Source organism: Phocoena phocoena, chromosome 8, assembly GCF_963924675.1.
Source record: "Phocoena phocoena chromosome 8, mPhoPho1.1, whole genome shotgun sequence".
NCBI lineage: Eukaryota > Metazoa > Chordata > Mammalia > Artiodactyla > Phocoenidae > Phocoena > Phocoena phocoena.
The window spans coordinates 29,879,108-29,898,089 of record NC_089226.1 but is presented as its reverse complement, the minus strand read 5'-3'; the positions used below and the strand labels follow the sequence as shown (position 1 = coordinate 29,898,089).

Here is an 18,982-nt window from a genome sequence, read left to right as displayed (position 1 = left end):
GCACGTGGGATCCTCCCGGACCAGGGCACGAACCCGTGTCCCCTGCATCGGCAGGCGGACTCTCAACCACTGCGCCACCAGGGAAGCCCCTAGACATTCTTTATATGGAAATGTTGATATTACATGAGATACAGATTATCTCAGAGCTGAAAGAACATAGATATTTGTGAAATTATTTCTCTATTAACAATTGCTGCAAAGTGGCTATTACATTATATCATACATAGTAGAGAGTAACTGAGTTTTAATTTAAAAAAAATTGTTAGGACTCCTTTGGTGTCACTGAATCTAGAAGTGGAACTACTTTACCTAAGATTTCAGTGGAGAAAGTTCTATGAAATATAGCAAGTGAAAAAAAGCTATGGAGGGAACTGTTAAGATATTGCAAAGTTGTCAAAACACAAGAGCACTCCAGTCTGAAACTAGGAATGAATTGTTGATCTGTGCAGTGCATTGGTAAAATGGAATCAGATTACCAAATCATTTTGCAAGTACTTTAGTATAAGATGTTGCCAAACTTCTGGGGATTTAGAGAAGAGCTGACTGATTAACAGGCTGAGAAAAATGACTTATGAGACAAGATTACAAAAACTAAATATATTGTTCACCAACAGAGGAATTAAGTACTTGATGTACATTACATATAAAATATTTAAGAGAATGACTTAGGGGTATGATACAAATTTCTAAGAATCCAAAATGTGTCACCATGAAGGGAAAGAACTGTTTACGATGTTCCCTGAGGGCAATAACTAGAAGTCAGAGCATGAAATTGTATAACAGAAAATGTAGCCTCCGTATCTACAAAGTTTTCCCAGCAGTGATATCTATTAAATTGTGAAATGGCCTCACAATGGAAGTAGTAGAAAAGCCATCCTGTAAGTCATTTCACACCAGAGTGGACAAAGTATTCAAAGACATACCTTTGGAAAGAAATCAACCCCACTGATGTAATGGAGAGTATAATGAATGACCCACAAGAGCGTTCCATTTCTGCTTTTAGCAGTGTTATGTGTTTTTCACTGAGCATCTGTCTTCTATTGTGAATATATTCCTATCATAGCTTTAGTTTTATGTTTATTATTTCAATATCTTTTTTATTTCCCTAAAAGGCCTCTAGTTTGTAAACCCTTTGGTTTGCCTGGACTATACTTTATGAAAATCACATTTGTCGTTAATATCCTGAGCTCTCTATCAGGAAAGTGCTCTGAGGAAAAAGCAACAAAGACAGTTGGAATGTTAATCCATTTTATAATGCATCTCAAAATGTATACACCTAATCCTAAACTTGTAGCCTCTGAAAGATAATGAGACAGCAGAAAGAAATATTTGTATTTTATTTATTGCTATAAATCCCATAATAGAAATCTTCTCTTTTAATCATTCATAAATTAAATATGTAACTTTTCCATATTGTATTGAACCCCAATTCTTTTGTTCATGGGCATTTGATTGATGAGGAATGGATTAAAGACAATGAATATAAAGAGTAGAAATATTTGATACTTTTTGTACATTGAAAATAGTTGCTTAATCATTTATACTAATCTTGGATATGCAGCATATTTTACAATATAAAGTACCTGCCTAGGTAAGAATTTATTGTAAATTTAAAAGAACAGCTGAAGAAATAAGAACCTAGGATGTTATCTTTGTGTTAATATTCCATCTCATGTACTAGATTAGATCTATTTAAACCTATTAAGGAATTCTCCCACTATAAAGTTGTTTCTTACTTCACAGTATAGCAACAATATAGTTGTAATATTTACCATACCTCCAGCTACTTTGTTAATTATATCAATGTCAGATTGCCCACTGGGAATCCTCACAGCATGAACACACAGCATTAAGCACACTGACAAGTGAAGCTTGAGAGAGGGTCACACAAGTGAAGAAATGGTGATAGGAGGTTGTGATTTGTGCAAATTTCCCTCTGTTTTCTGTTACATACATAATCCTGCCCCTTCCGACCTTCTCCTTTAAGTCCTAATGGGTCCTCTGTTGCTCCCATTTCTCCTCAAACCCCTATCTCCAAAATACTCCAGGAAATCTCAAGGGTAACTTTGGGCAGTAAAATGTATACAAATGGCTTTGAGCAGGGCTTCTCAAACTCAGAACTACTGACACTTTGGGTTGGATAATTCTTTGCTGGGGCTGAGGAAGGAGGTGACCTGTATACTGTAGAACACTGATAAGCATTCCTGGTCTTTACCTACTAGATGCCAGTGGATCCCCCCCCCCACCCTCAGTCCCCTTGTGACAACCAAAATTGATTCTAGAAATTGTCCACTATCTCGGGGTGGTGGGGGAGAAGAGGCCAAAATCACCACTGGCTGAGAACAAGGGCTATGGCAAAGTGGCAAAGGGTAGGAGGAACCCCTTGACTCACTTGCCTTTTTATTCTTCCTCTTGTATGTTTCCAAGATTCTATGGAGAAGGCAGTTAGTTGCAAGAAGACTGGACAGGAATTGATTGCCAAAAACATTAGCAGGAAATATCCTCACCACATGGCATCAGGGAACGAGACTCTGAAGCTCAGCTTTGCGAAAACTCAAAAATAGGTATAGATAGGCTAATACATAGCGTCGCTGAGAAGAGGCACCCTTACCCCCTTATTGAGAATGTGCTAGTGATAACTTCACATCTAATTCTACGAGCCAATAATGGGAGCTGGAGTGAGATGGTGCAAATATTAACACATGTTAAAACACATATATACTTATAGTGAGAAGTCTACCATCTAGCAGTATAAATGTGGGTACACTTCCATTTCATGGATATAGCATTCTCAACTGCAACATGGGGATGCTTCCAGTTTTTGTCTGTTGAGTTTCAATGAACGGGCCAATATCAAAAGAAACTTTTACAAAAGTCTGGCAACAATATTTCATTCATTTTATATATATATATATATATATATATATATATATATATATATATATATATACATATATACTGTGAGTGTCAACTATATGCAAGGAATTTTGCCAATGGTTTGGCCTAAAGAAATCATTAAGACAGGACCCTTGCCTTCATGAAATTTTAGGGCTAGACTAACATCTAAAAAGTGTCATAAATTGTTATAGATGCATCGTAAAAGAAGGCAAGTGTGGCACACACAAGTGGAAGTGAGGAGAGGCCCAACTCAAGAGGTGATGCTTGGAAAGGAGCTTTGAAAGATCAGAAGTAGGTGATAATCCTGCACACCTACTATGTGTCAACCTCTGCACCAGGACATACTATCTCTGGTCTTGACAAGGACTCCACAACTCACTATTTGCACGTTATGAGAAACCTCAGGCTTGGAGAGCTGAAAGCCTCATTGATGGTCCTATACTGAGTAAGCAGCAGAGTCTGCATTCAAATTCCAGAGACTTTATGGAGCCTCCTCTAAGCAAAGGAAGCATAAATTAACTTGCAGACACTGTGAACATGTCATAACTATTCCTAGAACAATATTATGCTCAGGATGGCTGGAGACAGGATGAGAGATGAGCCAGGGTGAAGGACAAAGCTAAGGAGCAGGCAGAGACAAACTACAAAATGCTCTGTCTCCATGCTAGGGTTTGGATTTCATCACAGAAAATGGGGAGCCACTGAAGGGTTTTAAAAAGAGGAGTGGCAGATTTGTTTGGGTTTGAGTCTTGGAAAGATCTCTTGGTTGCTATGGGGAAAAGGGGTTCAATGACAATCCTGATAGGCAGAGAAACAAGGGGGGAAAGAGATTTTTGAGTATTGCCCAGGGAAGAGATTATGGTAGCTATATCCAGACCAACAGAAAAAGAGAGGGAAAAAAAGGGCTCATAGAGAAAGATACTAAGGCGTTAGGGAGGTAAAAAGGGAGTTGCTCATTAATGAAGAAAAATCTGAGCACTTTTCCAAGTGCAAACAGAAAACACAATGCCTATAACCTCATTCCCAATATTTTCTTCTACTGTCCAAAGTGCTCCAGGACAGGATAGGGGCTACAAGTGGTGGGACATCTGAGTTCCGTGAAGCAGTGCTCCTCTCTCCTGACTTACTGCCACCTCCAACAACAGATTGAATTCTGTTACCCATGAGTGACCATATAGCACTTTTCTGCACTTCTTTCATAACCCTTATTCCATCCTAACTGATAACACTGTCAAATATTGTTTTTTCTTCCAAAACTGGACTAGGTCCCCTGAATCCCCCACAGTACCAAGCATACAGTGGGTTCTCTATAATCATTTGTTGAATCAGCTGCTTCAAATCCTTCTTGGTAATTATAGTATATGAGTATACATAGATGAATCAAATAATATATGTATTACTTTGTTCTATTTTGATTACATTTTCATTCAAATATAACAAGTATGTCTAGAAATGAACTCTATGGGCAGTTACTTCACCTATAAAATCAGGGCAGGAATGGGAGGGCCAATTATCACTTATTATGTATTTGAGGATAATGGGATATATTGTTGTGATGAGCAAAATACATTTCTCATGTACATTTGCTCTTTGTCCACAGTTCCTGGCTCACAGCTCCTAAACCTATTTCCTAAGTGTTGACAGTGATAAAGGTAAGTCTTCTGTTATGTTAAAAAGGTGACTTACGGACCATACCTAAGGATGGGGCCTGGTCACAAGGAGACCACCCTCTGACCCCCAGGGAGGGAAAGGGGCTGGAGGTGGAATCAATTGCTAATGGCCAAAGGTTCAATCAATCATGACTATGTAATGAAGCCTCTATAAAAACTCAAAAGGACAGGGTTCAAAGACCTTCTGGGCTGGTGAACACATGGAGAGGTAGGGAGAGTGGTACATTGGAACAGGGCAAGGAAGCTCTGTGCCCCTTCCCAAGTACCTTGCCTTATGCATCTCCTCCATTTGGCTGTTCCTGAGTTATATGCTTTTATAATAAACCAGTGATCCAGTAAGTAAAATGTTTCTGAGTTCTGTGAGCTGCTCAAACAAATTAATCAAACCCCAGGAACCTGTGATTTACAGCCAGTCTGTCAGAAGCACAGATGAACAGTCTGCAGTTTGTTGGGGAGGAGTGGGGGAGGACAGTTTTGTGGGACTGAGCCCCTTAACCTGTGGAATCTGACGCTATCTCTAGGTAGATAGTATCAGAACTGAGTTGAATTCTTGGATACCCTGCTGGTGCCCGAAAATTGTTTGCTGGTGTGGGGAACCCTCCACCCCATGTTGGAAATTGGGTCTCAATACACCCAAAAGAACTGTGTATAGAGATTTTTATTTTCCTTTAAAAATATGGTTGGTTACTGAGACCACCAGTCTAAACAATAAGGTGAGGCAGTAGTCATTCAAACTGGAATGTGTTGAGAAGCAGAGTTTATAGAAATTAAAGTAGAGGTTATAGAATTATTAGAACAGGGAAAAGAAGGCTGATACTGTATAGTAAGTGCGCTGAAAACAAAGTCAAGGCACTCCACAGCCCAGGGGAGGATGGAGAGAGGCAAGTGCTACAGTCTCCACCGGTACCCTTATAGCTGTGACAAAGCGAGAGAGAGGCATGGACATATATACACTACCAAATGTAAGGTAGATAGCTAGTGGGAAGCAGCCGCATAGCACAGGGAGATCAGCTCCATGCTTTGTGACCACCTGGAGGGGTGGGGTAGGGAGGGTGGGAGGGAGGGAGATGCAAGAGGGAAGAGGTATGGGAACATATGTATATGTATAACTGATTCACTTTGTTATAAAGCAGAAACTAACACACCATTGTAAAGCAATTATATTCTAATAAAGAAATTAAAAAAAAGATACAAGGAAATAAAAATTACTCAAAACGCCACCCCCCCAAAAAAATAGAACTCAGGCCTACCAGACCTACTGAATCACAATCTGCACTTCTACAATCTCCCCAGTGTACTTGTGTACCCATGAATAGTTGAAAGGTACATTTCTACCTCGACATGTCTTTTCTGTCTGAGAAATACACACATTTTATCCAATTTGATATAAATAAAACACTCAAAAGTGCAAAAAAAAGTGTCATTCTTATTGTTAGGTGTATTTCCTCTGTCTTAGCAAACTATTTTTAAATAGCAAAATTGAAGAAATTTTCTCTTCACTGAAGGTCAGAACAATACTGCCTTCAAAATACAATCTAGTGTACTGAGAGAAGAGAATGGGCCACATGTGGGGATGGTGTGAATGAGGTAAGAAAGCTGCTTTGCTTTCTTTTTTCATGAGTGGATCACAACACGAACGCTGTCTTTGAAAGTGGCCACTGCGGCCGCCTCTTCTAAAGCTTCCACAGAGAAAACGGACTAATGGAAGATATGAATGAACCTGCTTGCTGTTTCATGTGAAGGTAGTGTGCAATTAAGAAAACTAATTAATTAAGAGGTCTCTTTTCATGGGACTTAAATATATTTACATTAATATAAAAGTGTGAATTCAGCCTATCGAGCGTTTTAATGAAATTAAGAAGCACAGTCAGTAGTTTGTTACAATATCTGGAAACTATGTGGTGTGTTTACATTTTACAAAGGGCTTTTCCATATCTCATCTCATTTAATCCTACTATGTGCTTGGTACATAGCACGTGTTTTAGAAATGTTCACTATGACTTCTGGAAGCTTACAGAACATTAATTCACTCAGGAACATTTACTGAGTAACTGCCACCCTACTAAGTGATGGGAGTAAGCAACAGACACAATATAATTAAGGCTTGTCATGGTAAAACGAGTAGCAGACGTGAAGCTGAGGATGGTATTCTTACAGAATAGTGTAAATTCTGGGGCTCTGCTTATAAATTAAGAATTCTTATCAAAGGAAATAGTTTTTATCAGGGCAGTATATTAGAATCAGTTGAGGAGCTTTTAAAAATAGTTTTGAAGGCCCTTGATTCATTAAGTCTGGGGTAAATTCTGGGCACCTATAGTTAAAAAAAAAAAAAGCTTTAGATAGTTCTACTGCAAATACTTGATTAAGAGTCATTTTCTTGGAACTGTGATGCTTCGTGCTGTCTGAATTATACTCTATGGTTTAAGCCTGAAATGCTTTTGGCCACTTTTCTTCCTTTTACCTTTAGGATTTATCACTTTTACATGCAAATAACTTGGAATGAGTAAGACTTTAAAGCTGTCATCAGTCAGCTTTTTTGTTCCCTCTGCTTGGATTGAATGATTCCCTACCTTTTCCTTGGGTCAGCTACTGCTTTCTCTGTGACTCATTTCCTGACCATCTTCTCTTTCCCTCAGACACAATTACTTTCTCTCTTATCCCCTCCCACAACCTCTCAGTTTGTGTTTCTGTTATGGCTGATCATAGCAGGTCTGCTTAACTTTACTGTCTTGAGGGCAGGTTTCCCATCTTATTTGTATCCCCAGGATTTGGAAATTGACATAGAGATGGAGATCCACAAAAATACATGTAGAATGAATGAGAGACTGAATTAATTAGAGAATTAATTTACAGCTTGGTCTTCATGAGAGATCTGCTGGCCATTTTGATTTGTGAGGAAAAAAACATTTGGGCAGAGGTGGGGTGAGGTGGGGTGATTAGGGTTTTAGAAGATTCCAAAAGGAAACTGGAGACACAAAAACTTAGATCTGCTTTGCCATTCTGTCCACAACGGGACTTAGAAACATCATTTTATTTTCATATTGATAAATAGCATATGTTTTTGTTATCCAAGGGAAGTTCTTACAAAAGGCACAGAAGAAAACAGATTATTGACAGTTGTGTATTCTAACTAATTGTACCATTAAATCAAAATGAGGTAGTGGTCTGAAATTTTAATTTAGAGCTCTGCCTTTATAACTGATTTTTCTTTAGGACTGATTTCTTGGTTAAGATTTTGTATTCATATTACTATTCTTTAATGATTAAAAAAAACCCTTCCCTATCTAGGTTATCCTCCATGCCTAAAAGAAATTTTTCTATTTCAAATTCATATTTCTTTGTTATCTGTTATAGAGATATTTATTGCAGAGATTAAAATACTGGGGGGGGGGGTAGTGTCTTTTTCTCCTTGTAAAAATAGCTGGTTTTAGCACTTCAGAAAAAAAAAAAAAATGCCAGAAGATGACATTGAGTATTCATAGCTTGAACAACTATATACTTCAGAGACCTGGCTTGCCTTTGAGCCAAAGGGGCTATTTGCACAGTATTTTGTAGATGAGGAATGAATGTCTTTCTATAGGAGTGACATCAAGGAACTTTAAAAATACAAATATACTGGTAAAATTAGAATCTTCATATTAAATGTATAGTTTAAGATATTTTCATGAATAGTTCAAAAGGGATGAAGAGAGTATACATCTAATGTAGCATAGCAGAATAGAGATATTAAGAGGTTTTGCCTTGCTCTTCTCCCAAATCTGCCTAAATCTGTGGGTTTAGCTGGGAATCAGAATCATACTGCATAACTGTTCCTAGGCCTGACCTTACTCCAAGTCCATAGATCTCCCCAGTGTTCATCTGGTTCCAACATGCTAGAGACCCACTGTTGTGTCTCCCCAAAATTGGTATGTTGCAACTTAATCCTCAATGTGATAGTTTTAGGAAGTGGGCCCTTGGGAGGTGATTAGGTCATGAAGGTGGAGATCTCATGAATGGGATTAGTGTTCTCATAAAAGAGGCCCTAGAGAGTTCCCTGGCCCCTTTTGTAATGTGAGGTTATCACAAAAAGAGGGCTGTCTCTGAACCAGAAAGCAGGCCCTCACCAAACAATGGGTCTGCTGGTGCCATGAACTTAGACTTCCCAGCCTCCAAAACTGTGAAAAATAAATTTCGGTTGTTTATAAGCCACCCAGGCTACAGTATTCCGTTATGGCAGCCCAGATGAACTAAGACACAAAATCTCTTAAAGGACCTTGGATATACCTAAGTTGATTCTAATTCTCCAAAGACATTTAGATGGTAACAGTAATAATAATAGTTCCATCTGTTGTGTATAGTATATTTATCAAACCCATATATTTTAAAGGTGATCCTCAAGCAACTTTATGATGCAGGTGGATCTTTCCCATTTTACAAATGGAGAAAGACCAGCTTGGTCAGTTTAACTGATATGTCCTAAGTCTCATAGACAATACAGTGATTTGAATTTGAGTGTTTCTGACTCATATGCCCTTTATCCTGTACAGAAAACCTCAAAACAAACAAACAAATAGCTCTGGAGTATCTTAAAAACCTGGACAGCTCCTGGGGCCTCAGCAAAGACCCTTGGAGTGACAGACATCAGGACCTCAAACACCTTTGTACAATTAATAAGAAGACTTGAGTCTTTCAAGGCTGCCAACATTCTTCATGAGGAAGGGCAGCTCAGCAGCTGCATCAATAGAGGATCTGAACCATGTTTGCTATGATGTCACTATTACACAGTCTGATGTAAGAACTGCTGAAGTCAGGCTGTTACTGACACAATTATATGCTCCTTGAGATTAAAATGTAGTGGAGGCAGAGTTTACAAACAGGATGCCTGGTTCCATTCCACAGTTTTCCTGACATTTGACCCTGACAATGGCCCCCACTCCTCCACTCTCACCCCCACCCCTTCCAATGCCCAGTGACCAAAGCAACTGAGGGCCACTCGTATGTTGATATGACTGTAACATTAGAGTGAGAGGGAGAAAGTCTTGCTGATTCTAAGTCTAGAAAAACATAGTCAATGGTGTCTTTATACATCACTGGGGATTGCTTTTATATATTGCTTTTACTCCAAACTGTCAGATGCATTATAGGTACTCAATGAATACTTACTTGTTGGTTCAGCTCAGTTAAACATGTTAAGACCTACTTAGTACACAGTGCCCTGTGATAGACCAGTAGGAATAAGGCACTCCTGACCCTCATGGAGCTTTCACTCTAATGGAGACAGTGAGACCTATAAATAGGTTTCCATGGGTTAAAAAATGGCTGGAAAGAATGGTCCAAAATATTCATAGTGGTTGTACTTGAATGATGGGAGCTATGGGTGGTTTTATTTTTTACTTTTCTTTGTATTTTCAAAAATGTCTGGTATATGTATACATTAATTTTTCTTTGAAAAAAATAATGTCAATAATAGCAATGTGGGTGCCTGACAAAGGGAAAGAGCATTTGTGCTTGAGGAGCTAAGAACAAGTGGTATACTTGACATGAGTATGTCTTTGACAGAGGGAGGAGGGCTTGGATTCTTGAGGAAATACACATCCAAAAGTTAACTGTCAGAGATAAGAGGGGGAAAATCATGAAGTAGTTGGGCCGTCAGGGCATAATGCTGTTGGCCTGGACTGAACAATCTGTGGAGGGAGATGGGAGAACTGAAGCTAGAATATTAGCGGGATCAGAACATGGAAGGCTCTCAGTACCCGAGTGAGGCATCTACACATTACTCCACAGGAAACTGAAAATCAGTCACAAGTTTTCAGCTGGAAAATGATTTGATTACAGCTCTACTTCAGCTGGCAACCATGTGCAGGAGAGGCCAAAAGTAGGGAGACAGGAGATAGGAGACCAATCAGGAAGTGGTTAGCAAGGCCCAGCCAAGAAGCAACCTGATTATTTATTCATGTATCTCTCTTTTTTCATGCCTTTTCAATCTCTCTTTTTAATTTTTTTTTTTCCTGTCTGGCTCTTATTTTCAATTTCGAAATAAGGGAAGAGTCACTTTGACTATGTAGCTCAATTTTCTCACAGGTGAAAGAAGCAATGTTGAATGGGGGTCAGCCTTAATTTGTCACGCTCCCACTGATAAAAGGAACATTAGAGACAGTTATTTTCAAGGCTAGATGAGTCCTGTCTGTATGATTGATTTCTCATTCCTTCGTTCACCTGGGAGAGAAGACTAGAGTTTTCCCAAAGTTCCAGGGACCTTCAATTTCCCAGTCAGAATGGCTGATCCTTATGTAGATGGAGTGGGTCACCTAGCTCTCCTTAGGACCAGAGGTGGGTAGCATTGACTCCCCAAGGACTGTAACCAAAGGTGACTGACTGAAAAAAGCATAAAAATCACTGTGGTCTTGAATTCTTCAGGAGCACAAAGATCTTTGTTTGCTCTTCTGGAGGAGAAACACTTTTTTTCCATATTCCTGCCTCAGTCCTCAGATATGGAGATATCAACAGACATTTTTTTCCCTTCATGAATTTCTTCCCTTTATCACTTCTTCCATCTTCTCTCCATTCCTCATCCCCATCCCCTTTCCCCATGTCTCTCTTGGGTTGCCTGCTTCTGACACCAACCATTGGGAAGGGTCTCAGCTCTTCCCCACTCCCTGGGTCCATCTGCTAAGCACAGCTGAGATTGGAGTTGGCCATCCTGTCCTCAACAGCTCTCCCGCCTGTTTGTGACTATTTGTGACCTTCTATGCAGTGCAAGGGGCATGTAAGTGTATCCCCTAGACCCCTTGAAAAGAATCCTTTGTTCTGAATTTGCATCACAGTACTGGGACAACCATACTTTGGCTTTGGGTCGCAGCCAAATTCTCTACTCTAGTTTTACAAGAAGGTCCTGAGATTTGGCATTTCAGGGACCAACATTAATAAAGTTGCCACTTTGATCATCTTTTGGCTTCTTGTATCTCTTTCCTATTGGCAAGAATAAAGAAAGGATAGTAAGTGGTTAGCACCCTCAACCTGCAACACTGGACTAATTCATCAGAATATTCCGAAATGTCTTGCTTTTCTGACTTTGTGCCTTTGTTTAGGCAACACTCCCTTCTCGGGGTGCTATTCCCTCCATGACCGAGTCCAGTGAATGGTAGTGGAATATGCCACCCCAAAATATGCCACTTTTGCATAAGAATTATTTTGAGGGGAAGGCAATTGAAAAGAAGCAGGCTCAGGAAAAGTTCTCTGTCCTCCCGCTACATGCCTAGAAGCACATAAATTTGCAAAGGTTGTCCCCCATCCCCTCACCAGAGACAACTTTGAACCCTTATCAGCCTAGAGAGGCACCAGAGGAATCCACATAACAAACTTTACTCACTAGTCCTTCGCTTCCATTTATTCTCCCATATATTTACCTTCCCACAATTGGCTGCCCTAGAAACTTAAAAGTCCTTTTCCTTTGTCTTGTCACTTCTCTAAAAATGTGTTGTCCTTTGGTTAAAATGTTATATAAGCCCAAGTTCCAACCACCACTCTGAGTTACTCATCACTGAGTGCTCCCGTGTGTATGATATGCATGTGTTAATGATCTGTGTGCTTTTCTCTCCTTAACCTGTTTTTTGCCAGTCTAATCTGCAGAGTTCGATACAGAACCTAGGAGGGTAGAGGAAAAAAATACTTTTTTATCTTTCCTTACACAAGCAAGCCCCATCTTTGTGAGGAACACAGCATTCCTTATGTGTTCCTCCTCCTTGTGTGCTCAGAATATTCCATGCACATTTCATCACTGTAATTCACAGTGCTTTATAATTGTGTGCCTTTCTCCGTCACAGGAATATCATTTTCTTTTTATTATCCAAAGTAAGTTCTCAGAAGTATCTGTTGAATTTATAAGTGAACATTAGGCAGAGATATTTTTTACTGAGGTTCACTTCTCCATAGCTTTTTAAGAAAGAAATACTGCTCTGTTTTAGGCATATCTTTAATACGCAAGCCACTTTCTAATACAGTCGAATAGCTTTTTCCTTCTTCATGTTTCTCACTTTCTTCATCTACCAAAATATTAGTACATCAAAAGGCACAGTTATAGAGAGCAAGTGGTATGTGTATAAAGAGGCCCAGTTATTTAATATCACTGCGTCTTTCTGGTTTTCAAGGATAAAAGTTTACTTGTGGCAAGTCCATATAATGTAATACTAGATAAACAGGATACTGGACTGTCCAAGTGCCATTAAACAGCATCCGTCTCAAAGTTGGAAATGTGTTTACTCAGTACCTGGGGAGTCATCTGCTCATGTGGTTAGCACATGGGTTTTATGAGGAAAATTAACTACAGTAGTAAAGTACTATTTCAAACATTGCTTACGTTGGAAAGGATTAGCCAACATGGAAGAAAACATTCCCAAAGTCAGAGAACATGCAGAGGCAATATGTATGGGGTTCTTAACTGCATCTAAGGGACATCACAGATGAGATTCAGGGGGTTTCCCTGGTATTTTATGCAAAAATTTAGATATATTTATTTTTCTTTGGAGAGCGTCCCCATCTTTCGTATCTCATTGGATAACACATGTGTGAGCTCTGTGACCACAGATAAACTCACAACCTGTGTTCACTGTTTTACTGGTAAAGTTACCCAACCTGAGTCCGCTACCTCACTTATAAAATAAGGGGGTTGACCTAGGCACTGGACCTCTAAGATTCTATATTTTTCTTACAACCAGTCTTCAGGCAAAATACATGGTTTAATAGCAGCAGATTGATTATTTACAATATGCTGTGTGCTGAATTAAACACTTCACATACATTGCCCCATATATTTAATCCTCACAATAACCCAAAGGGTTAGATGCTATTATTTATGACTATTATTATTTTATAATATATTTATCATCATCATCATCATCATCAGGACTGTGCCTACCAAATTGTAAGTTCTATGAGGGCAGAAACCTTGTCTCGTTTTGTTCACTACTCTATATCCAGTATTTATCAAAGTGCATGAAACATAATAGGTGTCCAGTAAAAAGTCTGTTGAATAATGCACTAAAACGAATACATAACTAGCAAAAATGCCCTGAATTCCACAGGGGAACATATTATCATGGGATTTCATTCCACCTCACTTTCTTGTTGCCTCCTGCTCCCTTAATCCTATTTTTGCCTACCTCCTCCTTTTCCGCTCCCCACCCCCACCTGTGAGAGCCCACTTCCACTTTATTCTCCTCAACCTCTATCATTTGCTTCTGGACCTAGACATATTCTTTTATTTATTTATTTTTTGCGGTACGTGGGCCTCTCACTGTTGTGGCCTCTCCCGTTGTGGAGCACAGGCTCTGGACACGCAGGCTCAGTGGCCACGGCTCACGGGCCCAGCCGCTCCACGGCATGTGGGATCTTCCCGGACCGGGCCACGAACCCGTATCCCCTGCATTGGCAGGCGGACTCTCAACCACTGCGCCACCAGGGAAGCCCCCTAGCCATATTCTTTGTCAAATTATTCTTTGCTCTAGGACTATATTACATTTTGCTCTTTACTCTCTCAAGAACTCTTATCAAAGTTCTCATTATGTATTCAGGTTTTAGGAAGGTAATCTGATTAAAATAACTGATTCACTTAACCTTCCCAGTGAGACTCCTAGTTCATCAAAATGATCTCTGTAATTGGTGAAATTTTAGAACATTTGTAAAGTTTTAAATAAGAACACTTATCTAGCCTTGCCTATAAAATGCTGCAATAATGAGACTCTGGCCTTAAGAATGAATCCTTCAAGCAATATCCATTGAAGCTCTTGGGCTTGCCAACTTGGCAGTCTACTGCTATGACATTTACTTAGGGCTTTTGGAGTATGCATATGCTATCCTCCTGTCTGACCTGGACCATGCCCCTTGTTTTCTTTCTGCCCCACAGTTTGTTTGTTATCTTGTTGATACTTTCTTAGTATCTGCCCCTAGCTCACCCTCTGGTTTTAGCTACCTTACCTGGTCTAAGTACTGAAAGATTTAAGAAGCATCCAAAATAGATGGGCTGAGATGAGGATAAGAAAACTTCTTTCTCATGCTTAGCTGAGAGAGCAATGAGCTACTCTTCTACTTCCCTCTCTTATGTTTGCCTCCTTCCAGTAGCCTGAATCCCAAGACACCAAAAGAAGAATTACTGTCAAAGATGTCTTCTCTTTTCTGTTTCAGGGCTTAGCATTTGCTGTTCTTTTCCTTAAAGCACTTCTCCCATAGCTTCCCATGGTGTTTCCTGCTCCTTTTTTGGGTATCAATTCAAATTTTACACCTACAGATCTTCCTTGACTCTCTGATTGGAGTGGATCCTTTTCCAGTCACTCTCTGTCACACTGTTCTCTTTATCTTCTTTCTTTTATTGAACTTCAAAAAATTTATGTTTGTATGTATGTTCTTACTTCCCTATTTACTTAAATGTTTATTGTTTGCTTCCTTCTGCTACCATATGAGATCATGAGGACAGAGATCTGCCTATCCTCCTCATAGCTGTATCTCCAGGACCCTAGACTGAGCTTGGTCTAGCACACAGTAGGCATTTAATAAATAATACCGCAGCTCTCATATCACCAAACCTCCAGAAGGCTATACCAAGATGTAGAAGCTGAGGTAAACAGAATCTGCTATGTGATTATCGCTCTCACCTTGACTATCCTTGGCTCTATATACAGTCCTGGCTGAAGTGGTCAGAATACCCATGGATATTCAAAACCTTCAACAATTTTTATCTGACTATGCAAATAAAGATGGAATTTCCACATTTTGTAGAGAAAGTGAATGAGGTCCTTTACTCTCTAGCTTTGTTTGAGAATTAGTTTAGGGGAATAATAATGAATTGTCCACCATTATTTTGTTTTTGTTTCACCAACTGTTAAGTTTTAGGTGAGCAAAATTAGAATCTGTGAAAGTTGTTATAACTGAGAATCTTATTTATTAACTGACTGGTTTTATTCCTCCTCTTTCTTTGCATCCTTATCTTCTTTTCCATCCTCTTCCCTTTCTTCCTCTATTTAAAAAAAATTATTTATAATGCAAAGCCATGATTCATGTGGAGTTTTAATCTCAATGGCAATCTTAACTGTGCCACTTGAAGTTAATTCAAACTGCAGAGATACACAGTTAAAAAATTGGTGATAAAATTGCTTTTTTATTTTAGAAAGTGTTTAGAATGGGTATTAGTAAATGCAGTTTATGAAATAAACTAGAGCTTGTTAATAAAACAAAAAAGTTTGGGAATAGCTTTCAAATAATTTAACTTTTTATTTTAACACAATATTGTAAATCATTTATCAATATATTTCAATAAAAATTTATAAATAATTTTTGAAGTAAAAATGTACTCTCCATTAAACACACACACAAATAAAAGGCTTTTAAAATATTTGTGACAATATACAATAAAATGCTTCTACCTTGGATGAAGGAGGTGAATTATGGTCAGACGTGTGTGTATATGTGTATGCACACACACACTGACAGCTGGGCTGTTTGTACAGGACTACCAAGTTCATTTATCACCTGATGATATATTAATTATTACGCCAGTGATAATGATAACAGCAGCAGATATTTGAGTAATTTACTAAGTTCCAGGTAGGGTGGCTTACAAAATTATCTAATTTAATCCTATAACTAGTTAATTGTGTGTCAGGCAGTATTATCACCATCTTACAGATGAGAAAACTGAGCCTTTAGCCAGTGAGCAGCAGAGCTGAAATTCATATACCCATGCTTGCTGACTTCTTTGCACAACATCCATTGGGAGCCTTATAATTGGACACCTTTCCAATAAACTATTTAATGGTCTTCCAAAAAAGTTTCCTAACAATCCAATCCATCCATTAATTCCCCAATAAACTAGATTTGAGATGGGAGAGCTTATTTATTTAGACAAACACATATTGATAACAATTTGATAACATTATCCATTCTGCTTCATTATGCCCTCTGATGGTATCTATCCTCCTCAGCTGAGTGAAATTAGGAAAGAAAGCTGAGTAGGAGAGCAAAAAATTGAAATATGAAATTGAATCATATTTTCTCAGGAACAGTCAATTCGACAAACACACTGTCTAGCCATGTATAAGGTACTGTGTGGAATACACACAGGATGTTTGTCCTACCCTCAACTAGTTCATTACCATTTATCTAGAGGGAATATATATATATATATACACGCACACACACACAATTTGTGACGGTAAAGGTAGGATCCTTATCACCATTATTTATTGAGCACTTCCACTATGTCCTAGGTGCTATGATAAGTATTTGCTACTAATTTAAAATCTCACACCAACTCCAATTATTATCCCCATTTTATGGATGTAAAACCAAAAGGTAAGAGACCCATTCTGTATCACACCATTAGTAACTGGGGAAATTTCCTTTGATCCAAAGTGTGCTTTACAGCAAAGCTCTGGTCCCCTATGGCTGTGCTGCCTTGCCCTAGGAAAGACTGTGATAGATGCTGTAAAAAAAGGTAGACAATTGAATTCCAAGCACACCAAACAAAATTGTAATATAAGAATAATTGCTAACCAAAATTAAGTGATCAGGATGTTAACCATTAGTCAGTCTCCCACACTTTGCTGGAGTGAAAAATTGACTAAAAATGTACACTAGACTTGGTATTCCAAAAACGTCATAAGCATGAACCATGTAGATGTGATTCCAGTGTAATGGGCTCTTATGGTCCTGGGCACCTATACATTACAGCCTCGGGGAGGCCCCTGTACAACTGGAGAATCACTAAGGTAGGAAGAAGAGAAATGTTTGATGGAAGGCTGAGAGATAGAAAGATAGAGATGAGAAGCGGGGTGGTCTTTACCTATCCAAATAGCTACTTGCCGTTTTCTAAGAGCACTGTGATTGCTCGGAAACTATTGCTCAAATTTCCCCAGAACCTGCCATACCTTAAAGGAGGGATTACAAAACAGCTGCCTCCAAACTCTACAGGCTTTGTGGGCCTGTACAACATTTAAAAAATCATTATTTAAATACACTTAAAGAAGGCTTGCCATTTTTTCCAGTTTTATGAGATATAATTGACATATGGCCCTGTATAAGGTGTACAGAATAATGATTTGACTTACATACATCGGGATTTGCCATTTTTAATCCCACTGTCTCTCTCTAATTTTATATCTGGCTCACTATGAATTTTAAGTCTGGGCTCTGTAGCATTTGAGTTCATAAACTCTGCTTTAAAGTTTCTCCAAGAAAAATTTAAACATGAATAAAATGACCTTTCCAAAACATTGGTCAAGGCATAAATGATCCCTGTTGAACAAGAATCAAATGCAAGAGTTTATCAAAAAGCCACACAGATCTAGAGTTTATATACACCTGAAGGTTAAGCTCACTCTACCTCTTGGAATTCAGCCACCAAAGCACTTTGGCCCTAATTGATCATATTTAGTGCCAGAAGCCAATTAGGAGCGGAAAAAGAGCCTGGAGCTATTTGCAATGAATGCAGACCAAGAGGCTGTATAACAAAAAAGTTTTGACTACCATCATTTCTAAAAACACAGTTGAATGTACTGGTGGAGGTGAATAAGTAAGTGAGTGGAGTCATGCTGGACAGTTTACATCCATACTACAAAGGCTGTCCAATATTCCACTTAACATTGGCTAGGAAATGAGTGATGAGCCTGCACCGTAACCCAAAGCACCTCAAACAAAAATATTCATTCTTCCCTAAATCCACACCTGCACTGCCTTTTTCTACATAAAGGAGTTATTTTGCCTTAAAGATATGGTATTAGAGTTAAGATGTTTCTAACTGACTTATGGACCATTTAACTTAGTCATAACCAAAGCTTCACAAAAAGTATACACATGAGCACAACAGGCCTTGATATGTTAGGGGGAAAAAAGATCCTTCACTAAGCCATTCTGACACATCACCATTCCAACATGCTAAGCCTGCTTTGTCCATGAACAGTTGAGAACAGATGCATCACTGAACACATTAGAAGCAAAGAAATGTAGAAACCAAAGGTTCACACTTCCACTTTAATGCTGAGCAGCACTGCGTGAGTGTGCAATAATGTATATCATGCTTGATGGATTATTTTCAAATTAAAACTGGAACCAGTATCACCACATGCTGTGTTTTCATTTATAGTATTCTGATGTAGAATTCACTTTGTGTTTAACCACTCATCATAACGCAAAAAAAAAAAAAAAAAGAGAAAAGAAACCACATTAGATTAAAAAAACCAAGATTTTTCCTATTCTAAATTTAACTCCTAAGAGGAAAAAAAAAAACCCAAATTGACTCCATTTGTAGTACTGTGTTCTGTTTCGGCATCCACACTTTGAAAAGGGATAGCAATAAACTGAATGAGAGTTAAAGATGTTGCCAGGAGAGCAAAAGGCAATATGCTATGAACAACTGAATTCAGGGATATTTAATGTATCCTAAACGT

The 18,982-nt window shown here is 38.7% G+C and overlaps 1 protein-coding gene across 2 annotated transcripts in view; it reads right to left on the bottom strand.

Moving 5' to 3' along the window:
• Positions 1-18,982, bottom strand: part of PDGFD (platelet derived growth factor D) — a 240,339-nt gene that overhangs the window by 50,058 nt on the left and 171,299 nt on the right. The window lies entirely within an intron of this gene.